Below are 27,150 nucleotides of genomic sequence, written 5' to 3' on the forward strand. Positions count from 1 at the left end.
GGGGGGACAGATGGGGATCTGTATAAGCAGTTGGGGAGGTCTGGGGGAGGAGGGAGGAGGGGGGGATTGCTTGTTCCTAAAAGAACTGGAATAGACAATATATGTGTCGGGTAGGACGTGGGTCGGCAGTTCCTCATCAAGCAACATTGGGTAGTGGGCTTGGGATTATTGGGAGGGGGGCAAGGGGGGATAGCTTTAATTTGTTGAGGAGGTCTGGGTGAGGAAGGAGGAAGGGGGAGACTTCTGTTTCCTATGAGAACCGGGATAGAGGATTTATGACTGAGGGGTAAAAAGTACGACGTGGTGGTGGAGCGATAGTTAAAATAGAGGGAGTGTGAGCTTTAGTGGGTGGGGGTGGAGAAATAGTTAGATTAGAGGAAGTTTTAGCTTCTGAGTTATTAGGTAGAGTACCAGGTTGTGGGTGAGAGGATTTGAGTGGAGACACGATTTGAGAGGGTTGAGAGGGTAGTGTGTAGGTTAAGTGGTTGTAGGAGTGAGGGGTGTTATTGCCGGTGATAGAGTTAGGCCGGCGTTGTGTAGGTGTGTTGAGGAGGATATTATAGAGTGAGGAGATAGTTTTTGAGAGGAGTGAGATGTCGCTTCTAAGGGAGGAGAGTTCTAAGATGAGGGACCCAAGGGCAGGTTCAATGTACGGGGAGGCTAGAGTGTGAGTTGATGAGTGCGGGGGGACTGTGTTTGGGGGGGAGATGTGGGGGTAGGTGACGAGGGGGATGTGGGGTAGGGGGTTGAGTTGTTTGGATGTAAGAAGTGTTAAGAGGGGAGAGATGTTGGTGGAGAGGTTGAAGGAAGAGGTGTGTGTAGCGGAGCAGGGTGACTGAGGAAAAGGTGATGGGGAGAGGTGAGGGTAGAGGATGTGTGGGATGTGGGCAGTACTGTTGTTTGGATGTAAGAAATGTTGTAAGGAGGGAGGATGATAGGGGGATGTTGGAAGGAGATGATTGTGTAACAGAGCATACCGAAGTGGGAAGATGAGATGAGAAGAGGGGAGCAGTGGGGGTAGATAGGGGTGGAGAGAGTTGAGGAGTGTCGTGGAGAACAGGGAAGAGGGGTGTGGTTGGTAAGGAGGGTGATGAGTCACGCGGTAGAAGGTGTGTGGAGACCGTGTTCAGTTGAGGGGTGTCGTGGAAAGGAGGGAAGAGGGGCTAAGTTGGTATGGTGGGTGATGAAACACACGGTAGAAGGTGTGCGGAGACCGTGTTCAGGGATAGTGTTATGGTTTGGGATGGAGTGCTAATAGGAGGTGTCGAATCAGTAGGGAGCGAAGGAGAGGAGAGAGAAATTAAGGGGGATGTAGACACTGTGGGTTGGGTAGGGTCAGATAGGAGAGGTGAAGGTGAAGAGGGTTGGATGGGGGGTAAATGGCTCTAGGGTAAGATGAGGTGAGAGCGCAGGGTCAGGGGCTAGTGTGGTGGTTGGGGATACAGTGCTAATATGTAGATCATTAGAAGTTGGGGAGGACGGGGGGAATCCAGAGGAGGTGATATTGGGTAAGGTGCAATGGGGGCGGATGTAGAAACTAAAAGTTGAGGTTTTTCGGAGAGACAAGATATTAGTTGTATGGGAGGAAGGGGGGGCGGTGAGTCTAGGGGTAGGGGGGGTACTGGTGGTCAAGATTCAAGTAATTTAAGAGCGGCTGTGGTAAGGCGTTAAAGTGTTGTTCAAAGATGTCAAGGTGTTTTTCTGAAGCTTGGATGAGTATGTTTCCCGATTTGAAGATGGATATGTCTATTTCCCCGGGAAAGGAAGAAGACGGTTTGGTGGTGAGTTTAAAACCGTAGGGGATGTTGCGTGAGTTGGAGATCAGGAAGTGACCTAGGAATATGCTTTTCCATTTAGACGGGCGTTTGGTGAAGAAGATGAGATTGGTGACAAGAGAAGAGTTAAGGCTGTTATGGTGGTCAGCGAATAAGGTTTCAGGGTGGAGGCAGATAAGTTTGTGTTTGAGTCTTTTTTTTTACCATGTTTAGAGAGATTGGGTGGGTAGATGATGGACCAAGAGTTAGGGCCAAATTTGGAGATGAGGGGGGATGGGAATGGAGGTGGAAGAGTGAGTGGGGGCATGGTTGAGAGAGAGGAAAAAAAAGGGGGGGAGGAGGGGAGAAGCACACTGGAATGAGAGTGAACTAGTACTCCGAGGTAGTATGGTATGGTACAATGTCCTGGGCAATGTTATACAGTAAGGGGTACAAAAGCAAGGGTGATAGGAGGATTAAACATAATGAGCAATCTGAGCAGTTACAAGGGACATGATTACAATGATCATAGGTGATGGTGGACAGAGCAAAGGAATATCATATTATCAATAGTGACAACAAAAATAATAAATAACACATAATACAATGAACATTCCTGTTTGCAATAAAAAGACTTAGGAAGCGTCACAATAAAAAAGCATAACTGACATGATATCAAAGTGAGAGCAGAATAAGTATAAAACAGTATAGCTGAAAATGTGATAGAATATGATAGGTAGAGTAGATTAATACAATGTGATAGAATATGATAGGTAGAGTAGATAATATAACGGTTAAAAATAGTAGTTTAAACATAATGACGTAAAATAATACATAACGCAATGAACATTCCAGATAGCAATAAAAGAATTAGGAGGCGTCACAATACAATAGCATATCTTACATGATACCAAAATGAGAGCAAAATAGGTGTAAAACACTATAGATAAAATGCGATAGAGTATGATAGGTAGAATAGAATTAATGAGTAGGATACAGAATAGTATTTAGTTCAATAAATGTGAATAATAAAGATAGGAAGGAATTGAAGAAGAGAAGAGTGACAGATGAGTTCAGTAGCATGAAGGGAGTAATAAGATGTAAAGCGGAGTAAGAGTGATAGTGGAGGCTAAAGATAAAAGAATTAAAGGTGGTGGGGAATAAATAGCGGTGATTGTTGAATGAAAACACAGGCAGCAATAAAGTGTAAAAACCGAACACAAAATTAGTAAAGGGAATGAAATGAACCACATTGAAATAACAAAACCCAATATTAGGTCAGTAAGGAGCACAAAGTGACATAGTAGAGAGTGCAGGTGATGTGCAGGTCAAAGGGCAGTCAAGTAGGGGGTAGGGAAAAAGTAACAAGTATAACAGACAATCTAGGAAATTAACAACTAAGAGGAATAGAAGGCGGAGTTATGAAAAGGGGGGATATCACGGAGAGAGAAGAATGTAATTTAAGGTGAAGAGATGGCAGACTGGAGTTACACGTGCAAATCGCAATCCGGGCTCTCTTCAAAGATGGCCGCCGATTTTGTGGAGGAGGAGTGAGTCCTTTCTCAATGTCAGTTAATCAGCAGGGCAAGTGAACAACAACAACAAGATACAAAAAGGCAAAATGGAGGCCTAATAATCATTGCTCATGAATTAAGAGAGAAAATGGTCACCTCACATCTGAAATCACAAGGGGAACCAGCCTACCCAGTCAGAGCCATGACGAGAAATGGACGAACAATCCCAGAGTGTAGCAACTCAGAGAGTCAGGAAAATAAAATTTAAAAAACTAGCCAGAAGAATCTTTTTTCAGCATCATGACATGTTGCAAACAGTCATCTTCAAATTCAGCGAGGGGCCCAAGCACGCCACAGCCGAGACAAAGGCAACCTGCATGGGCAGAATCGAACCTCGAGCAGTCGGCACGACCTGGAATCAAAATCCCAGGATCAGCGAGACCACGAACAACGGCGGTCGGGGAAGTGGCCGCAACATGAGGGAGAGGGGAGGAGGGGTCAAGAAAGCCAAGAACTTAGCCTGTGCCCCGAAGGTTCCCTCAGCGCTGAGGCAACTCACGGACCAAGGCTCCGAGAGCAAAAGCTGCGAGTCGTAGCCTCAGGAGGCGGACGGAGTGCGGCGGACGGCCCCGAACGGGCCGCAGGAATCGGTCAACAGCTCGGGGGGAGCCGGCACAGCACCAGACAGACGCTCAGGTCAAGAGCACGGGAGCGACCAGCCCAGAAGCTTTAAAACATTTAATTTGCAAGGGAACAAAATGAGGGACTTCATTTTGCCATAGAAATTATGATTAGTGCTGCAGAAAGAAAAATTAGGGCACCTTTTGACTTCTCAAATCCTCTTCTATTTCATTACAAAACTTCTAACATGCAGACTGAGACATGCACTTTGAATACCAGCAGTAGGCTTCTCTGGTGAGCAGTAGCTTTACTACAGTGATCTAATGAGCAACTAAAGTGCAAGCATTCAGATTTTATGGCGATTGTGTGACATATCAGAATGCCTTCTTGATGGAACCAAAGTAAAAAACTGAACATATTTCCTACTGAGGAGACTGTAGTAAATGAGGAAATGAGGAAATTTCATGACAAATAGATCTCCCAAGATGACCATCAGAGACAAAAGAGCCCAAATGTAGCACAAATGTAACCCCGATGTAGCCCAAGTATAGCCAAATGACAGAATGTCCGAGAGTGTTCTAAAGAACAACTAGAGCGCTAACAGTCTTACTTGTAACTAAAGTATGGAACACCTGAAGCCATCTTGATTGCAATAAAGTGGTAACACTTAAAACATTTCATTTGCAAAGAAACAGAATGAGGGGCTTAATTTTGCTATAGAAATTGTGACTAGTGCTGCAGAAAGAAAAATGAGGGTACATTTTGACTTCTCAAATCCTCTTCTATTTCAATAAAAAAATCTAACATGCAGAATGAAACATTCTCTTTGAATACCAGCAGCAGACTTCCCTGGTGAGCATTAGCTTTACTACAGTGATCTAATGAGCAACTAGAGTGCTAACATTCAGAATTTATGGCAAATGTGTGACACATCTGAATGCCTTCTTAATGGAACCAAAGTAAAAAACTGAAAGTAGTTCCTACTACGGAGACTGTAGTAAATGCGAAAAATAGGAAATGTCATAACAAGTAAGTTTACCACGATGGCCACCAGAGACACAAGATCCCAAATGTAGCACAAATGTCACCCAGATGTAGCCCAAGTATAGCACAATGACAGAATGTCCCAGGGTGTTCTAAAGAACAACTAGAGTGCTAACAGTCTTACATATGACAAAAGTATGGAACACCTGAAGCCATCTTGATTGGAAAATAGTGGTAAATCTTAAAACATTTAATTTGCAAAGGAACAACATAAGGGGCTTCATTTTGCCATAGAAATTATGATTAGTGCTGCAGAAAGAAAAATTAGGGCACATTTTGACTTCTCAAATCCTCTTCTATTTCATTAAAAAATTCTAACATGCAGACTGAAACATGCACTTTGAATACCAGCAGCAGACTTCCCTGGTGAGCAGTAGCTTTACTACAGTGATCTAATGACACCCAGATGTAGCCCAAGCATAGCGCAATGACAGAATGTCCCAGGGTGTTCTAAAGAACAACTAGAGTGCTAACAGTCTTACTTATGACAAAGTTATGGCACACCTGAAGCCATCTTGATTGGAATAAAGTGGTAACACTTACAACATTTAATTTGCAAAGGAACAAAATGAGGGGGTTAATTTTCCATAGAAATTATGATTAGTGCAGCAGAAAGAAAAATGAGGGCACATTTTGAGTGACTTCTCAAATTCTCTTCTATTTCATTAAAAGAAATTCTGACATGCAGACTGAAACATGCACTTTGAATACCAGCAGCATACTTCCCTGGTGAGCAGTAGCTTTACTACAGTGATCTATTGAGCAACTAGAGTGCTAACATTCTGAATTCATGGTAAATGTGTGGCACATCTGAATGCCTTCTTGGTGGAACCAAAGTAAAAAAAAACTGAAAGTATTTCCTACAGAGAAGACTGTAGTAAATGAGGAAATTAGGAAACTTCATAGCAAATAAGTCTCCTAGACGTGGGTCCCGTGCTCTCCATGCCACTGGAGTCAAGCTCGCATACCGTAATGCGCATGTGTCTTGAACGCGCGGGAGCAGTAGTCGTGGACGAGTCGCATACCAATCGCGCACATCACGTAGTAATAAATATATATGATTTAACTGAAAAAGACGCAGCCGATGCACAACCTACGCAGATCCTTCACAACTTTTCTAAAATGTCGGGTAGTATTCGCGGACCCACCGTGATGTGTACGCTTTGGGTGTGCAAGTCAGAAAAAATTTGGAAAACATTTTTTTTAAAAGAAATAATATAAATATATTAAAAGAAAAAAATTAAACAATATTTGTTAGATTTTAAAACATTTTTTTCTGCAATTTTAAGAAAAATTTATAATGGTTTTTAATACTTAAAAAATATTTATAAATAAACATATATAAAACCTTTGAAATTTATTGAAAAAACCATAGGTTTCAGAGACGTTATATTTAGAAACTAGCATTTAAAAAAGCTTTGTAATTCACTGAAAAAACAATAGGTTTAAGAGACGTTATAGTTAGAAATAAGCATTTAAAAAAACCTTAGAATTTCACAAAAAAAATATAGGTTTCAGGGGTGTCATATTTAGCTCGACATTTCACTCGTACAAAACCATAGAAATTCCTCTGTTATAGTTAGTTCTGCTAACTATAACTCGCACGCCCGCAATACACTGTAATGCACTGCTGATGATGTCACTTATTACATCATTCATGACATGGTCAGTGACATCAGTGGCTAGTGCCTGCCATGACACATTTCGATTGTCAGAGCACTGTTTTGATCACATGACACGCTGCCAAACTGTCTTCATTTAAATAGTGAAAACAAAAAAACAACCACAGTGCAACACAACAAATAAAGCTCATAGACATAATGAAAAGACTATGTGGTTAATGTTCGTAAATAAAAATGCCAGGATCATGGAAACATGACAAAATATATCAAAATGGCGATATTTGGCACTGAAATGTGCAAAACATTTGTCCTACAACTATGCAACATAACTATTGTTGATCAGAGATTATCATAATTCAATAATAAATAACAACGTAGCAGCACACATAAATAGTAAGTACAGTATAATTATATTTTCTTAAAGTGCAAGTGCTGGATTCTCAAAGTGCAAGTGCAAAGAGAGTCCATTTATGTTTAGTACAATGAACCAAATAAATAAGAAAAACATGCTGTTATTAAAATTCAAAGAAACTCTGATAAAAATATAATCGCAATAGTTGTAGTCAAAAGAAAATTCTTATAGAGGACATTATACAGCAATAGTGTTGGAACTGGGTAGCCTGGCCTAGGGCAAGACTAGCATATCAGAGGCACAGTGTAAAGGTTGCAGACCACCCAAAAGTAATTCCACGCAATAGCACTCAAAAAGAAAACACTACACCAAAAATGTGGGAAAATACGTACTGCTTTATATAAAAACAATATTCTCTTTGTTGTCAGAATTTTACAGTTTAGGACTTTACAGGAAAGTCTAGCGTCAGTAATTGTACTTCTTAACCTACTAGCGAACTATCAATTTGTCATTAAAGCAGTTACTATATTCTTGAACTCCTATCACACTTTTGCATTCAGTATATACTGTACTTTAGAATCAATCAGGCTAAATATTAATCCGCTAGAATCTTGGGAGAGAACCACTACTCACTATAAGCAAAAGCAGATATCATCACAGTATTAGCATTCTTTTTAGCAGAGTCACTGGCCTCAAGAATCCACATTACATTACTAGAATTTCTAATAGTTAATTAGGCATTTACTGTACTCTGCTTACTTTATACTATCTCTCAACACAGCGTTACCTTAAAGTTTGGCAAGAGCAACACTTTCCTTCACATGGATAACAGTACAGTTTTCCTACTGAACCTTTTCAAAAGCAATTGATTAAGTACCACTTAAATTAGCAGTTAATTGAGCCCTGCCTGGGCTTCCTTATGGACCCTGTACTCCTGGGGACAGTGTCTCAGTGTACTCACTGGGGAGGTATCTAGCCAGAACCCCAGTTTCTTATGTAGAAGGCTCTTTCCCCATGTAACTACCTCCTTACTTGCAATCGAGGTCCTGTTTTGCCAGGGAGTGTAGGGAAAACCACGTGTCAGGATGACTGTGCCCAGCGCCGGCGAGACTCACCAGCCTCGGGACACTCCAGCTCCCCTCTCCCACTCGAGCCAGCTCCTCCGGTGGCGCTCGAGCGGGGAAAGGATTTTGACAGGGTAATCAGCAGGCGGATGGCTCCTCAGATTCCCCCTCTCGCTCGCGCCGGCTCCTCCGGTGGCGCTTGAGCGAGGGAGAGATGTAAGACCCTCACTTGGCTGCAGCGGTAGCTGGCGCTCCTCGCTCATGCTGATGCTGCCGCCCACTGCGCGTCCTCGAAGGAAGGACTCTCCTCCCGCCTAGCTTCCTGAAGGCGCTCACCTCACCGCAGTGCGAACGAAGGACGCACTCCTCTTCCGGACCCGCCTGCCAGCTTCCGCCTCCTCTGATCCGGCTCCGCCTCACGGAGCCCGGCAGCTCAATGGGACATGCGCGAAAGGCGAGTGTCTCACCGCCTGAGATCGCGCTGTTCGATCGGCGCTGCCTTCCTCCTCCGCCCACTCCGAAATTGACAAGGGCTTACGCAGTCCGCTCCTCACCTCAGAGCCCTCAATTCCAGCTCGACAGCAACGCCGCTCGCCCACACCGATGCAGGAACAGAACGGCTAGTTGAATGACTGTTTCTGCTCCCTCAGCATTCACACGCCGACCCAGGTGCAGAACAGCTTGTGGTCCCGCTGCCTCCGCTTCCCCGGCCCTCATTGTCACAGGTAGGAGGAGGGACACGGAGGGGTTTTGGCACCAGGGGGGCGCGATTCCAGCAGTTGGGCAGCACTTGGATAACAAGCAGAGCAAGGGGAGGGGCACCAGGATAAGCCCCTTTCCGTAGGAGAGTTCTTCTACAACAGTCTCTCTAGAATCGATCTGCTGGGCAGAGGACTGCGCACCGCAGCACTGCAGTCTCCTTCTCCTTGGACTTCCCCTGTATAATTTGGACAAGGGGCAAGCTAGGCGCCCAGGGTCTCCAGTATCCCTTCACAGCGGGGTCAGGACAAGTAACCCAAAAGGGGATAATGAGGTGACAACCCAAGGAAGCTTCCCTATCTAGGAGGTCAACCCCTATGTCTAACCTCTCCCACCCTTAGCTACAGCCTGTCCTCCAGCTGACTTCCACAGGTAGACAAAATGGCTGACCCGCATTCCGCCTTATATAGGCTGCCCTTCAGTGGTCCAGAATGGACCAGAAGGTTCTAGAATGCCCTATGTTAGGCTATGGCCAAGTTCTGGCTGTGACAGTTGGGGCAGTTGGTGGCCACCATTTTAGGTGGTGCCAACTTTCCTGTCAGAACAGGCCTCTGGGCCTGAGGTAAAAGATTATGAGGGGGAGAAAGAACACCTATCCCCCTGGCCAACACCTACAAAAAGTCAGTAGACAAGAATTATCAAGGGTATGAGGGGCAAAAAGGGGACAAAATAAATAATAATTAGGAGGGACTTCGCCAAAAAGCCAGACAGGTCTAACAAATAGAGAACCCCTTTCTTCGAATAGACAAAGAGCATAAAAATAAAGTGCTCGTGCAAGAACCATGAAGTGCATAAGTTAAAGTGCTAAGGTGTTGTTCAAAGAGATGAAAAATCTTATAACAACATGAAACTGCCCAGAAGCTTACATAAGTAACCTCTACTTTGATAATAGATGGCAAACAAAGTCATACAACAGGAGAAATATTCTCAAAGGCAGTGGGTTTTGTATCGACAGGGACTGATTGCGCTCTACTAGGGTACTGACTACTTTATCAAGTTAGAGATGGTGTTAAACAATGGTGCCACAGGAAAAAGGGAAACCCTCTGAACCCTTTTATACGGTGTCCAAGAACACCTACACTACATACAACACAATTTCCTATGCACACAAAAATCAATTTAGGTACAAAATGTATTTTAAACAGACATCCAGTAAGTTCCGTTCTAGAAAAAAAAAAAATTTCCGCTTCTTTTGTTTGAGCAGTATTCCGCTGTTTTATTGCCCACAAAAATCTTTTCGCCAGCCGACACGTGTTTCGTCAGAGTACAGATTACTCTGACTCTTCAGGGCTGGAAATAAAACAGAAATATATACAGTTTTGTGATTCCTGTCACTGTACAGAGTGACTACACATACAAATGGCAACACTTTGAGAAGAAAATTCTCCTTATGTATCTGCAGGCACAATTGTGTCTGTGTCCAGTTTTGTAAAAAAGTAAAAAAGTAGAGGTTTGTGGAAGGATAACGTATCCAGGTTTCTCCTACAGACAAAATCATTATATTGTTCCGTCTTATAGGATTAACCTGGATATGCTGTTATACCTCTGAAAGTGACATGCACATGCTTTGAAAGTGAAAGAAAAAGTGACTGCAAAACAACGTCACACTGTTCGATCCAGGTTTCAGTATAGATAGGAGTTACATTGAGTATATACATTAAAATCAAAAAGAGCACGCTTCAGAGAACATTCCAAACAGTTTTCGCGGTTCAGTAAACTTAAATTATTTATGGGTGCAAATCATCCACACTGTGCTGGGTGAGGGTGCAAATTCCCAGATAAATGTGCAGCTATATTATATTTCTCATTAACAGCCGGAAAGAGAAAGTCCCTCCACCTGCAGGATAATACGTGACTAGTGCGTATATTCCTTCCTGTATCCGTGCCAACACATACCTTTCTTGTAATGATGGCGAATATTGTAATCCCTATTGATGAGAGATATGTGCGATAGGTTTTAGAATGTGAAACAAGATAATGAGTTAGGATAGAGACAATAGTCTTGCTAAGTTGATATAAAATTCACTATTACACTCACCGCTTGACCGGTGATAATTCCAACCCGGTAAGGGTATCGTGGACGTTCAATGGTTGAAACAAGTCTTCCTACGAATCTTCGGTAGCTTTGATTGGGACGCAGTCACAATATCTGAATAACCCCACGAATATAAGAGGAAGGAAGAGTAGAGATACAAAGGGTAAATGTACCGAATAATCCTACACAGAAAGACCGCTTAGCCATATACCACAAATGGGTTGAAAAAGATATGTTCCTATGAGGTGCCCCTGGTGCCTCTAGCAACTATGCCAGTTCAGTAATTATAGTAGTGGTACCAGACAAACGCAATTTAATCGATGTATCTCTTCACATCACTTGCTATGCCTATTTAGGACTGTATCCTCCAGTTCATCTACCATCCAAACTATAGTAAAAAAGGGCACAAAGTGAATCTAAAAAAGTGACTCACCAATTCTGTGAAACTCCTATCTGTGTTGGTCCTGGGGTACTACTTCTAAATTCATTTATCGCCTAAAAAGTCCATACATGAGTTGCTGAACAGATGAAAACTAACCGCTCACCTATAAAAATCCGTGTTATTGCACTGGTGGCCGTATCTAGAAGCGCGTAGGTAAACAGAACATAATCGGTATAATCCGCTCGTCACTATCTGTAAGGACATGTAAATTACTAGTGAGATTTTTCCAATTCGAAACATATTGATAATTAACGCAGCGTGGTAACCATTAACAAGGAGTGAAAATGCTTACTAATAAATATGTGCTTCAATGCAGGCGAGGTAATCATCTAACAGCGTGTATCCTGCGTTTACTACATCCAGTCCGTATGTCCCTGGACCTATTTATGGAAACATAATTTTGGCGAACGTTACCACTTCACCTACGATCTTTATTAGTCTAAGCAAAGGGGGCCACCGTACGAAAAAGTTACCTCGGACCATGTAGAGACCGCGAATCCGGCGATCTGCCTTTCCAGTCTTCGCGTTGAATGCGGAAGAGGAAAAGTTCCCGCGTACGCAATGTTAAAAACGATACGTTCTCTGTGAAAGACTAGACCCGCGTAGTCTATTTCCGGTTGGGCGATATGTTACAACCGGAAAGAGATAAAACTGGAATTGTCTCGAAAGTAATCACCAGTCTACGATACTGATCGCAAATTAAATAAGCACCATCTTTGAAATAGTTGTGCACAATTGCGTCCCGCTAGAGAAAAGTAAATTTGGAGTAGTGCTATAGTGTATTCAACCAAATGGCAAGGAAAAAACTAGTTTGGCTAAGCGGAGCATTAGTCCCAGAATTTAAAGAAAAAGAGTATATGATAAATTGTTAATATTTTTAGAACCTACTTCAGTTCCTAGTTGTCAGAGAAGGATGACAATGCACCCTTACAACATAGTTACAAATCCTAGATGAGGTAATGACCGGGGAATTATGTATTAATAGGAGAAAACCCACCGGACAAACCCTTAGAAGAGAACATGGTTCAATAAGGGGTAGCCAGCAAACTACGATAAAATAGGTTCCTGTCCCAATTAAAAAAAGGAAGGATGATAATCCATAGTAGATATAATGTCACAAGAACTATATGGATGTAATAGCCTGACACTAGATGTTGTATTATATACATATAATTCTCATTTGTTGGTTGACATACACCCAGTGATGAATTCGCAGTGACAATAATGTGACTTGTAAATGTGCAAGAGTCATACATTGACCATACATTGGTTCAAGGCACAATATTCTAAGAAACATACAAATCTTCAGAGCTGTTGAGTATGCAAAGACCCTAATATCAGATATAGTATTCTATTCCATTAACCTAATATCAGATACGGCATTCTATTGCATTACCCTAATAACCGATACAGTATTTCATTGCATTACATCATGATACATATTAAGAATATTTGACCACATTTACTAGGTTTCAGACTCCTAATTCAGACCCCGTTGTGTATCTCATAAAGCCAACATGTGTATTCATCCTAAGAAAAACTGCATTTCTGAATCACAATTTAGACCCCGTTTTACTGAGTCCAAACGCATTATCCAAAGGGCTTCTGCCCTACGGAGTTTCAGTTCTCTGTCACCTCCCCTTGGGTTATGCTCTATCACTTCAATACCAAAAAACTGAATTTCTCTATGGGTGCTTTGCGCTGGGCAGAGTGAAGCATGGATCGCTGCGGGGTATCTAGGGTCTAAATTTTTCAGAGCTCTTATGGGCTCCGTAATGCGCTCCTTAAGGGGTCTGATAGTACTACCCACATACTGTTTGTTGCATTTGCATACTAGAAGGTATACTACATATCTTGTAGTGCAATTGATATTCTGTTTAATTTTGTAACCTTGATTATTTGGTCCTTTAAACTCTCTAGTGTTATGTTGGGCCCATTTGCACATGCTGCACATTCCACATTTGAAAAAACCTAAGTTGTATGGAGTCATCCATGTGTTGATCTTGGATGTTTTTGGCATTGACGGGCTTAGCCTATTGCGTAAGGTCCTTCCTTTTCTAAATGTAATCAACGGTTGGGTGGGTAATTCTTGTGACAAAATGTTATCTCTTCTAAGAATTCCCCAATGTTTTTTGAGTGTATTTCTTAATGTGCACTGCAAACCGTTGTATTCGGTGATCAGACGTACTGATGTTGAGTCTGATTTACTTTTTATTGTAACTTTTAATGTTTCTGCTCTAGTTGTCTGACTTACTCTATTGGACGCCTTTGATAGTGTTGTATTGTCATACCCTCGATTCCTAAACCTCTGTTCCATGTCATGTACACAGGCTTTAAAATCTTGGTCTTTACTACAGTTGCGTCTAGCTCGTAGGTACTCCCCATAAGGTATGGATCTGATTTGATGTGGAGGGTGACTGCTGGCTGCATGTAATATAGAATTGCATGATGTGTCTTTCCTAAAAAGTCTGGTGTTCAGTGTGTCATTTTCAATATATAGTTCAATGTCCAGAAAATTGATTTTCTCTGCACTTTGTTCCATGGTGAACTGCATACCATAGTTGTTTTTGTTTAAATACTCACTGAATTGGTGCAGTTCTATGGCCGAGCCCGACCATATAAGAAGACAGTCGTCTATATAACGACCCCAGTAGACGATGTGATCAATCCAATCAGACCCTTCAGTGCCCCAGATGTAATCAGTTTCAAGGCAGCCCATGTATAAATTTGCAAAAGAAGGTGAGAATTTAGATCCCATTGCCACCCCCTTATTTTGTTTGTACCATTTGTTGTCAAATAAAAAGAAATTGTTGTTTAGAATCAAATCCATCATTCCAATCAACATTTCGTTGTGCAACCAATGTGTGGCCGGTCTGTTACTAAGCAGACGGGTAATTGCTGTTAGCCCTTTGTCTATCTCTATACTGGTGTAAAGGGACACCACATCTAGCGTTGCTAGTAAAAGATTAGGTTGCCATTGTAGATCCTCCAGTATACTTAATATGTGCTTGGAGTCCTGGATGTAACTAGCCATAGTGCGGACTATAGGTCCTATGAATAAGTCCACATATTCAGATAACTTTTCAGTGGGTCCATCAATTCCAGCCACTATAGGTCTGCCAGGGGGAAAGGGCAGATGTTTATGAATTTTGGGGAGTGTGTAAAGGATAGGAAATGTGGGTCTAGTTGTTTTTAGATAAGATAATTCATCATCATCAAGAATCCCTTGCGCATGCCATTTGGACAGATTCTTGTTGATTTCGATACACAGGGGTCCCATTGGATTATATCCTATCTTTTCATAACATGACGTGTCATCCAGTTGGGACAAAATCTCTGTATTGTAGTCATCCACATTCATTATCACAACATTACCCCCTTTGTCCGCCTCTCTGATGATAATGGAGTGGTCATTGGCAAGTTCTGTCAGGGCTCTTCTCTCTCCTGCCGTAAGGTTGTAATTTTTATACCCCTTCCTGGTGGATTTATTCTGTGTGATACTGTCTAAATCTTCTAACACTCTTTTATGAAAGTCATCTATCGCATTTCCCCCCGGTAGTGTAGGTGTCCATTTGGATTTGTTTTTAAAGCCACTAGATAGTGTTAAATCCGTGTCAATTTCCAATTCACCCAAAAGTTGAGACATAGTGTAAGGAGATTCCTCCCTTTCGGTGATAGACAAGAGTATCCTTGTGGCTTGTACATCTTGAATAGATGGTATATCACACGCAGCACCCAAATTCTTGTTGCATGCTTTTTTATTAGTCATTGGATTGCACAGGAAATGCTTTTTCAATTTTAAAGTACGTATGAATTTATATAAGTCAATTTTTAGTCTACATAAGTCCCCATCCTCACTGGGATTAAAACTCAAACCTCTACTCAAAAGACTAACCATATCTGGGGTCAAAGACTTGGAAGATAAATTCACTACTTGTACCTCATCTCTTTTTTCATTCACTTTGTCGCTCCTTTGCCTGATCTCAGTTTTTGTCGGTAGTTGTCGTTTACCGCCCCTGTTGCCTCTCCTGGATTTGTGCCTCCTAAAGGGGTTGTACCCATGCGCCGATTGCCTCTTCTTGCTGTTCTTACCTCCTGAAAAAAACTAGATCTCGCTGTGTTGCTACCAGCTGCACCTTCATTTTCACTCCCGCTTACGCTCGGTACATTAAGAGAGGAAATACTAGAAGAGAGAGATGTGGACTCACTCCTTGCAATTTCGGTAGTTCTAGTGTTTACAACTCGTACATCGTCATACTTTTTAGCATATGTGTACACTCTACCTATTTTGTAGTCTATTTCATCTCTCTTCATTTGTCTAAGTTTCCTATCCTTGATATCTTTTTGATGGGCGGTAAGTATATCTTGTAAAATGGCGTAGTTTTTCTCTGTGGCTTCTTTCAAATTTAAATTTTTAATTTCTGATCCACGATGTCAATTTCTGACTGTAATTTAATGACCTTGCGCTCCGAGGATTCAATTAGAATATCCATCAAGGTGAACGAATTTACATTTAGTGAATCCTCCCATTTTGTTAATAGGTCATCATCTAGCTCATCATATGTAGGTAGAATCTGTGCTCTTAAACCTCTGGGAACCCTTTTGAGCCTCAAATATTGTTTTAGTGTGGTGGCATCCCACCATCGGGCATTCTCTGTCTTTTTTAATCTTTCCAATTTGAGGAATTTATCTCTCAAGCCTTCTACTCTATTTCTATTACCACTTGTTGTGGGTTGGTTGGAACCAGACTCACTTGTCATGTCGCCAAATAACTCATCTGCTTCTTTGTCTCTATTCATTTTGATGTTTTACTATAACTTCAAAGCACGTTCTTCTAGTAATGATGTAGTTTAGTCAGTGTGGCTGCAAACCTGTCTGTGACTTAATATTCTCAAAGGCAGTGGGTTTTGTATCGACAGGGACTGATTGCGCTCTACTAGGGTACTGACTACTTTATCAAGTTAGAGATGGTGTTAAACAATGGTGCCACAGGAAAAAGGGAAACCCTCTGAACCCTTTTATACGGTGTCCAAGAACACCTACACTACATACAACGCAATTTCCTATGCACACAAAAATCAATTTAGGTACAAAATGTATTTTAAACAGACATCCAGTAAGTTCCGTTCTAGAAAATAATATTTTCCGCTTCTTTTGTTTGAGCAGTATTCCGCTGTTTTATTGCCCACAAAAATCTTTTCGCCAGCCGACACGTGTTTCGTCAGAGTACAGATTACTCTGACTCTTCAGGGCTGGAAATAAAACAGAAATATATACAGTTTTGTGATTCCTGTCACTGTACAGAGTGACTACACATACAAATGGCAACACTTTGAGAAGAAAATTCTCCTTATGTATCTGCAGGCACAATTGTGTCTGTGTCCAGTTTTGTAAAAAAGTAAAAAAGTAGAGGTTTGTGGAAGGATAACGTATCCAGTTTTCTCCTACAGACAAAATCATTATATTGTTCCGTCTTATAGGATTAACCTGGATATGCTGTTATACCTCTGAAAGTGACATGCACATGCTTTGAAAGTGAAAGAAAAAGTGACTGCAAAACAACGTCACGCTGTTCGATCCAGGTTTCAGTATAGATAGGAGTTACATTGAGTATATACATTAAAATCAAAAAGAGCACGCTTCAGAGAACATTCCAAACAGTTTTCGCGGTTCAGTAAACTTAAATTATTTATGGGTGCAAATCATCCACACTGTGCTGGGTGAGGGTGCAAATTCCCAGATAAATGTGCAGCTATATTGCATTTCTCATTAACAGCCGGAAAGAGAAAGTCCCTCCACCTGCAGGATAATACGTGACTAGTGCGTATATTCCTTCCTGTATCCGTGCCAACACATACCTTTCTTGTAATGATGGCGAATATTGTAATCCCTATTGATAAGAGATATGTGCGATAGGTTTTAGAATGTGAAACAAGATAATGAGTTAGGATAGAGACAATAGACTTGCTAAGTTGATATAAAATTCACTATTACACTCACCGCTTGACCGGTGATAATTCCAACCCGGTAAGGGTATCGTGGACGTTCAATGGTTGAAACAAGTCTTCCTACGAATCTTCGGTAGCTTTGATTGGGACGCAGTCACAATATCTGAATAACCCCACGAATATAAGAGGAAGGAAGAGTAGAGATACAAAGGGTAAATGTACCGAATAATCCTACACAGAAAGACCGCTTAGCCATATACCACAAATGGGTTGAAAAAGATATGTTCCTATGAGGTGCCCCTGGTTCCTCTAGCAACTATGCCAGTTCAGTAATTATAGTAGTGGTACCAGACAAACGCAATTTAATCGATGTATCTCTTCACATCACTTGCTATGCCTATTTAGGACTGTATCCTCCAGTTCATCTACCATCCAAACTATAGTAAAAAAGGGCACAAAGTGAATCTAAAAAAGTGACTCACCAATTCTGTGAAACTCCTATCTGTGTTGGTGCCGGGGTACTACTTCTAAATTCATTTATCGCCTAAAAAGTCCATACATGAGTTGCTGAACAGATGAAAACTAACCGCTCACCTATAAAAATCTGTGTTATTGCACTGGTGGCCGTATCTAGAAGCGCGTAGGTAAACAGAACATAATCGGTATAATCCGCTCGTCACTATCTGTAAGGACATGTAAATTACTAGTGAGATTTTTCCAATTCGAAACATATTGATAATTAACGCAACGTGGTAACCATTAACAAGGAGTGAAAATGCTTACTAATAAATATGTGCTTCAATGCAGGCGAGGTAATCATCTAACAGCGTGTATCCTGCGTTTACTACATCCAGTCCCTGGACCTATTTATGGAAACATAATTTTGGCGAATGTTACCACTTCACCTACGATCTTTATTAGTCTAACCAAACTGGGCCACCGTACGAAAAAGTTACCTCGGACCATGTAGAGACCGCGAATCCGGCGATCTGCCTTTCCAGTCTTCGCGTTGAATGCGGAAGAGGAAAAGTTCCCGCGTACGCAATGTTAAAAACGATACGTTCTCTGTGAAAGACTAGACCCGCGTAGTCTATTTCCGGTTGGGCGATATGTTACAACCGCAAAGAGATAAAACTGGAATTGTCTCGAAAGTAATCACCAGTCTACGATACTGATCGCAAATTAAATAAGCACCATCTTTGAAATAGTTGTGCACAATTGCGTCCCGCTAGAGAAAAGTAAATTTGGAGTAGTGCTATAGTGTATTCAACCAAAACGGCAAGGAAAAAACTAGTTTGGCTAAGCGGAGCATTAGTCCCAGAATTTAAAGAAAAAGAGTATATGATAAATTGTTAATATTTTTAGAACCTACTTCAGTTCCTAGTTGTCAGAGAAGGATGACAATGCACCCTTACAACATAGTTAAAAATCCTAGATGAGGTAATGACCGGGGAATTATGTATTAATAGGAGAAAACCCACCGGACAAACCCTTAGAAGAGAACATGGTTCAATAAGGGGTAGCCAGCAAACTACGATAAAATAGGTTCCTGTCCCAATTAAAAAAAGGAAGGATGATAATCCATAGTAGATATAATGTCACAAGAACTATATGGATGTAATAGCCTGACACTAGATGTTGTATTATATACATATAATTCTCATTTGTTGGTTGACATACACCCAGTGATGAATTCGCAGTGACAATAATGTGACTTGTAAATGTGCAAGAGTCATACATTGACCATACATTGGTTCAAGGCACAATATTCTAAGAAACATACAAATCTTCAGAGCTGTTGAGAATGCAAAGACCCTAATATCAGATATAGTATTCTATTCCATTAACCTAATATCAGATACGGCATTCTATTGCATTACCCTAATAACCGATACAGTATTTCATTGCATTACATCATGATACATATTAAGAATATTTGACCACATTTACTAGGTTTCAGACTCCTAATTCAGACCCCGTTGTGTATCTCATAAAGCCAACATGTGTATTCATCCTAAGAAAAACTGCATTTCTGAATCACAATTTAGACCCCGTTTTACTGAGTCCAAACGCATTATCCAAAGGGCTTCTGCCCTACTGAGTTTCAGTTCTCTGTCACCTCCCCTTGGGTTATGCTCTATCACTTCAATACCAAAAAACTGAATTTCTCTATGGGTGCTTTGCGCTGGGCAGAGTGAAGCATGGATCGCTGCGGGGTATCTAGGGTCTAAATTTTTTAGAGCTCTTATGTGCTCCGTAATGTGCTCCTTAAGGGGTCTGATAGTACTACCCACATACTGTTTGTTGCATTTGCATACTAGAAGGTATACTACATATCTTGTAGTGCAATTGATATTCTGTTTGATTTTGTAACCTTGATTATTTGGTCCTTTAAACTCTCTAGTGTTATGTTGGGCCCATTTGCACATGCTGCACATTCCACATTTGAAAAAACCTAAGTTGTATGGAGTCATCCATGTGTTGATCTTGGATGTTTTTGGCATTGACGGGCTTAGCCTATTGCGTAAGGTCCTTCCTTTTCTAAATGTAATCAACGGTTGGGTGGGTAATTCTTGTGACAAAATGTTATCTCTTCTAAGAATTCCCCAATGTTTTTTGAGTGTATTTCTTAATGTGCACTGCAAACCGTTGTATTCGGTGATCAGACGTACTGATGTTGAGTCTGATTTACTTTTTATTGTAACTTTTAATGTTTCTGCTCTAGTTGTCTGACTTACTCTATTGGACGCCTTTGATAGTGTTGTATTGTCATACCCTCGATTCCTAAACCTCTGTTCCATGTCATGTACACAGGCTTTAAAATCTTGGTCTTTACTACAGTTGCGTCTAGCTCGTAGGTACTCCCCATAAGGTATGGATCTGATTTGATGTGGAGGGTGACTGCTGGCTGCATGTAATATAGAATTGCATGATGTGTCTTTCCTAAAAAGTCTGGTGTTCAGTGTGTCATTTTCAATATATAGTTCAATGTCCAGAAAATTGATTTTCTCTGCACTTTGTTCCATGGTGAACTGCATACCATAGTTGTTTTTGTTTAAATACTCACTGAATTGGTGCAGTTCTATGGCCGAGCCCGACCATATAAGAAGACAGTCGTCTATATAACGACCCCAGTAGACGATGTGATCAATCCAATCAGACCCTTCAGTGCCCCAGATGTAATCAGTTTCAAGGCAGCCCATGTATAAATTTGCAAAAGAAGGTGAGAATTTAGATCCCATTGCCACCCCCTTATTTTGTTTGTACCATTTGTTGTCAAATAAAAAGAAATTGTTGTTTAGAATCAAATCCATCATTCCAATCAACATTTCGTTGTGCAACCAATGTGTGGCCGGTCTGTTACTAAGCAGACGGGTAATTGCTGTTAGCCCTTTGTCTATCTCTATACTGGTGTAAAGAGACACCACATCTAGCGTTGCTAGTAAAAGATTAGGTTGCCATTGTAGATCCTCCAGTATACTTAATATGTGCTTGGAGTCCTGGATGTAACTAGCCATAGTGCGGACTATAGGTCCTATGAATAAGTCCACATATTCAGATAACTTTTCAGTGGGTCCATCAATTCCAGCCACTATAGGTCTGCCAGGGGGAAAGGGCAGATGTTTATGAATTTTGGGGAGTGTGTAAAGGATAGGAAATGTGGGTCTAGTTGTTTTTAGATAAGATAATTCATCATCATCAAGAATCCCTTGCGCATGCCATTTGGACAGATTCTTGTTGATTTCGATACACAGGGGTCCCATTGGATTATATCCTATCTTTTCATAACATGACGTGTCATCCAGTTGGGACAAAATCTCTGTATTGTAGTCATCCACATTCATTATCACAACATTACCCCCTTTGTCCGCCTCTCTGATGATAATGGAGTGGTCATTGGCAAGTTCTGTCAGGGCTCTTCTCTCTCCTGCCGTAAGGTTGTAATTTTTATACCCCTTCCTGGTGGATTTATTCTGTGTGATACTGTCTAAATCTTCTAACACTCTTTTATGAAAGTCATCTATCGCATTTCCCCCCGGTAGTGTAGGTGTCCATTTGGATTTGTTTTTAAAGCCACTAGATAGTGTTAAATCCGTGTCAATTTCCAATTCACCCAAAAGTTGAGACATAGTGTAAGGAGATTCCTGCCTTTCGGTGATAGACAAGAGTATCCTTGTGGCTTGTACATCTTGAATAGATGGTATATCACACGCAGCACCCAAATTCTTCTTGCATGCTTTTTTATTAGTCATTGGATTGCACAGGAAATGCTTTTTCAATTTTAAAGTACGTATGAATTTATATAAGTCAATTTTTAGTCTACATAAGTCCCCATCCTCACTGGGATTAAAACTCAAACCTCTACTCAAAAGACTAACCATATCTGGGGTCAAAGACTTGGAAGATAAATTCACTACTTGTACCTCATCTCTTTTTTCATTCACTTTGTCGCTCCTTTGCCTGATCTCAGTTTTTGTCGGTAGTTGTCGTTTACCGCCCCTGTTGCCTCTCCTGGATTTGTGCCTCCTAAAGGGGTTGTACCCATGCGCCGATTGCCTCTTCTTGCTGTTCTTACCTCCTGAAAAAAACTAGATCTCGCTGTGTTGCTACCAGCTGCACCTTCATTTTCACTCCCGCTTACGCTCGGTACATTAAGAGAGGAAATACTAGAAGAGAGAGATGTGGACTCACTCCTTGCAATTTCGGTAGTTCTAGTGTTTACAACTCGTACATCGTCATACTTTTTAGCATATGTGTACACTCTACCTATTTTGTAGTCTATTTCATCTCTCTTCATTTGTCTAAGTTTCCTATCCTTGATATCTTTTTGATGGGCGGTAAGTATATCTTGTAAAATGGCGTAGTTTTTCTCTGTGGCTTCTTTCAAATTTAAATTTTTAATTTCTGATTCCACGATGTCAATTTCTGACTGTAATTTAATGACCTTGCGCTCCGAGGATTCAATTAGAATATCCATCAAGGTGAACGAATTTACATTTAGTGAATCCTCCCATCTTGTTAATAGGTCATCATCTAGCTCATCATATGTAGGTAGAATCTGTGCTCTTAAACCTCTGGGAACCCTTTTGAGCCTCAAATATTGTTTTAGTGTGGTGGCATCCCACCATCGGGCATTCTCTGTCTTTTTTAATCTTTCCAATTTGAGGAATTTATCTCTCAAGCCTTCTACTCTATTTCTATTACCACTTGTTGTGGGTTGGTTGGAACCAGACTCACTTGTCATGTCGCCAAATAACTCATCTGCTTCTTTGTCTCTATTCATTTTGATGTTTTACTATAACTTCAAAGCACGTTCTTCTAGTAATGATGTAGTTTAGTCAGTGTGGCTGCAAACCTGTCTGTGACTTAATATTCTCAAAGGCAGTGGGTTTTGTATCGACAGGGACTGATTGCGCTCTACTAGGGTACTGACTACTTTATCAAGTTAGAGATGGTGTTAAACAATGGTGCCACAGGAAAAAGGGAAACCCTCTGAACCCTTTTATACGGTGTCCAAGAACACCTACACTACATACAACGCAATTTCCTATGCACACAAAAATCAATTTAGGTACAAAATGTATTTTAAACAGACATCCAGTAAGTTCCGTTCTAGAAAATAATATTTTCCGCTTCTTTTGTTTGAGCAGTATTCCGCTGTTTTATTGCCCACAAAAATCTTTTCGCCAGCCGACACGTGTTTCGTCAGAGTACAGATTACTCTGACTCTTCAGGGCTGGAAATAAAACAGAAATATATACAGTTTTGTGATTCCTGTCACTGTACAGAGTGACTACACATACAAATGGCAACACTTTGAGAAGAAAATTCTCCTTATGTATCTGCAGGCACAATTGTGTCTGTGTCCAGTTTTGTAAAAAAGTAAAAAAGTAGAGGTTTGTGGAAGGATAACGTATCCAGTTTTCTCCTACAGACAAAATCATTATATTGTTCCGTCTTATAGGATTAACCTGGATATGCTGTTATACCTCTGAAAGTGACATGCACATGCTTTGAAAGTGAAAGAAAAAGTGACTGCAAAACAACGTCACGCTGTTCGATCCAGGTTTCAGTATAGATAGGAGTTACATTGAGTATATACATTAAAATCAAAAAGAGCACGCTTCAGAGAACATTCCAAACAGTTTTCGCGGTTCAGTAAACTTAAATTATTTATGGGTGCAAATCATCCACACTGTGCTGGGTGAGGGTGCAAATTCCCAGATAAATGTGCAGCTATATTGCATTTCTCATTAACAGCCGGAAAGAGAAAGTCCCTCCACCTGCAGGATAATACGTGACTAGTGCATATATTCCTTCCTGTATCCGTGCCAACACATACCTTTCTTGTAATGATGGCGAATATTGTAATCCCTATTGATGAGAGATATGTGCGATAGGTTTTAGAATGTGAAACAAGATAATGAGTTAGGATAGAGACAATAGTCTTGCTAAGTTGATATAAAATTCACTATTACACTCACCGCTTGACCGGTGATAATTCCAACCCGGTAAGGGTATCGTGGACGTTCAATGGTTGAAACAAGTCTTCCTACGAATCTTCGGTAGCTTTGATTGGGACGCAGTCACAATATCTGAATAACCCCACGAATATAAGAGGAAGGAAGAGTAGAGATACAAAGGGTAAATGTACCGAATAATCCTACACAGAAAGACCGCTTAGCCATATACCACAAATGGGTTGAAAAAGATATGTTCCTATGAGGTGCCCCTGGTGCCTCTAGCAACTATGCCAGTTCAGTAATTATAGTAGTGGTACCAGACAAACGCAATTTAATTGATGTATCTCTTCACATCACTTGCTATGCCTATTTAGGACTGTATCCTCCAGTTCATCTACCATCCAAACTATAGTAAAAAAGGGCACAAAGTGAATCTAAAAAAGTGACTCACCAATTCTGTGAAACTCCTATCTGTGTTGGTGCCGGGGTACTACTTCTAAATTCATTTATCGCCTAAAAAGTCCATACATGAGTTGCTGAACAGATGAAAACTAACCGCTCACCTATAAAAATCTGTGTTATTGCACTGGTGGCCGTATCTAGAAGCGCGTAGGTAAACAGAACATAATCGGTATAATCCGCTCGTCACTATCTGTAAGGACATGTAAATTACTAGTGAGATTTTTCCAATTCGAAACATATTGATAATTAACGCAACGTGGTAACCATTAACAAGGAGTGAAAATGCTTACTAATAAATATGTGCTTCAATGCAGGCGAGGTAATCATCTAACAGCGTGTATCCTGCGTTTACTACATCCAGTCCGTATGTCCCTGGACCTATTTATGGAAACATAATTTTGGCGAACGTTACCACTTCACCTACGATCTTTATTAGTCTAAGCAAAGGGGGCCACCGTACGAAAAAGTTACCTCGGACCATGTAGAGACCGCGAATCCGGCGATCTGCCTTTCCAGTCTTCGCGTTGAATGCGGAAGAGGAAAAGTTCCCGCGTACGCAATGTTAAAAACGATACGTTCTCTGTGAAAGACTAGACCCGCGTAGTCTATTTCCGGTTGGGCGATATGTTACAACCGGAAAGAGATAAAACTGGAATTGTCTCGAAAGTAATCACCAGTCTACGATACTGATCGCAAATTAAATAAGCACCATCTTTGAAATAGTTGTGCACAATTGCGTCCCGCTAGAGAAAAGTAAATTTGGAGTAGTGCTATAGTGTATTCAACCAAATGGCAAGGAAAAAACTAGTTTGGCTAAGCGGAGCATTAGTCCCAGAATTTAAAGAAAAAGAGTATATGATAAATTGTTAATATTTTTAGAACCTACTTCAGTTCCTAGTTGTCAGAGAAGGATGACAATGCACCCTTACAACATAGTTAAAAATCCTAGATGAGGTAATGACCGGGGAATTATGTATTAATAGGAGAAAACCCACCGGACAAACCCTTAGAAGAGAACATGGTTCAATAAGGGGTAGCCAGCAAACTACGATAAAATAGGTTCCTGTCCCAATTAAAAAAAGGAAGGATGATAATCCATAGTAGATATAATGTCACAAGAACTATATGGATGTAATAGCCTGACACTAGATGTTGTATTATATACATATAATTCTCATTTGTTGGTTGACATACACCCAGTGATGAATTCGCAGTGACAATAATGTGACTTGTAAATGTGCAAGAGTCATACATTGACCATACATTGGTTCAAGGCACAATATTCTAAGAAACATACAAATCTTCAGAGCTGTTGAGTATGCAAAGACCCTAATATCAGATATAGTATTCTATTCCATTAACCTAATATCAGATACGGCATTCTATTGCATTACCCTAATAACCGATACAGTATTTCATTGCATTACATCATGATACATATTAAGAATATTTGACCACATTTACTAGGTTTCAGACTCCTAATTCAGACCCCGTTGTGTATCTCATAAAGCCAACATGTGTATTCATCCTAAGAAAAACTGCATTTCTGAATCACAATTTAGACCCCGTTTTACTGAGTCCAAACGCATTATCCAAAGGGCTTCTGCCCTACGGAGTTTCAGTTCTCTGTCACCTCCCCTTGGGTTATGCTCTATCACTTCAATACCAAAAAACTGAATTTCTCTATGGGTGCTTTGCGCTGGGCAGAGTGAAGCATGGATCGCTGCGGGGTATCTAGGGTCTAAATTTTTTAGAGCTCTTATGTGCTCCGTAATGCGCTCCTTAAGGGGTCTGATAGTACTACCCACATACTGTTTGTTGCATTTGCATACTAGAAGGTATACTACATATCTTGTAGTGCAATTGATATTCTGTTTGATTTTGTAACCTTGATTATTTGGTCCTTTAAACTCTCTAGTGTTATGTTGGGCCCATTTGCACATGCTGCACATTCCACATTTGAAAAAACCTAAGTTGTATGGAGTCATCCATGTGTTGATCTTGGATGTTTTTGGCATTGACGGGCTTAGCCTATTGCGTAAGGTCCTTCCTTTTCTAAATGTAATCAACGGTTGGGTGGGTAATTCTTGTGACAAAATGTTATCTCTTCTAAGAATTCCCCAATGTTTTTTGAGTGTATTTCTTAATGTGCACTGCAAACCGTTGTATTCGGTGATCAGACGTACTGATGTTGAGTCTGATTTACTTTTTATTGTAACTTTTAATGTTTCTGCTCTAGTTGTCTGACTTACTCTATTGGACGCCTTTGATAGTGTTGTATTGTCATACCCTCAATTCCTAAACCTCTGATCCATGTCATGTACACAGGCTTTAAAATCTTGGTCTTTACTACAGTTGCGTCTAGCTCGTAGGTACTCCCCATAAGGTATGGATCTGATTTGATGTGGAGGGTGACTGCTGGCTGCATGTAATATAGAATTGCATGATGTGTCTTTCCTAAAAAGTCTGGTGTTCAGTGTGTCATTTTCAATATATAGTTCAATGTCCAGAAAATTGATTTTCTCTGCACTTTGTTCCATGGTGAACTGCATACCATAGTTGTTTTTGTTTAAATACTCACTGAATTGGTGCAGTTCTATGGCCGAGCCCGACCATATAAGAAGACAGTCGTCTATATAACGACCCCAGTAGACGATGTGATCAATCCAATCACACCCTTCAGTGCCCCAGATGTAATCAGTTTCAAGGCAGCCCATGTATAAATTTGCAAAAGAAGGTGAGAATTTAGATCCCATTGCCACCCCCTTATTTTGTTTGTACCATTTGTTGTCAAATAAAAAGAAATTGTTGTTTAGAATCAAATCCATCATTCCAATCAACATTTCGTTGTGCAACCAATGTGTGGCCGGTCTGTTACTAAGCAGACGGGTAATTGCTGTTAGCCCTTTGTCTATCTCTATACTGGTGTAAAGGGACACCACATCTAGCGTTGCTAGTAAAAGATTAGGTTGCCATTGTAGATCCTCCAGTATACTTAATATGTGCTTGGAGTCCTGGATGTAACTAGCCATAGTGCGGACTATAGGTCCTATGAATAAGTCCACATAT

This window comes from Lissotriton vulgaris, chromosome 5 (assembly GCF_964263255.1).
Source record: "Lissotriton vulgaris chromosome 5, aLisVul1.2, whole genome shotgun sequence".
Lineage (NCBI taxonomy): Eukaryota > Metazoa > Chordata > Amphibia > Caudata > Salamandridae > Lissotriton > Lissotriton vulgaris.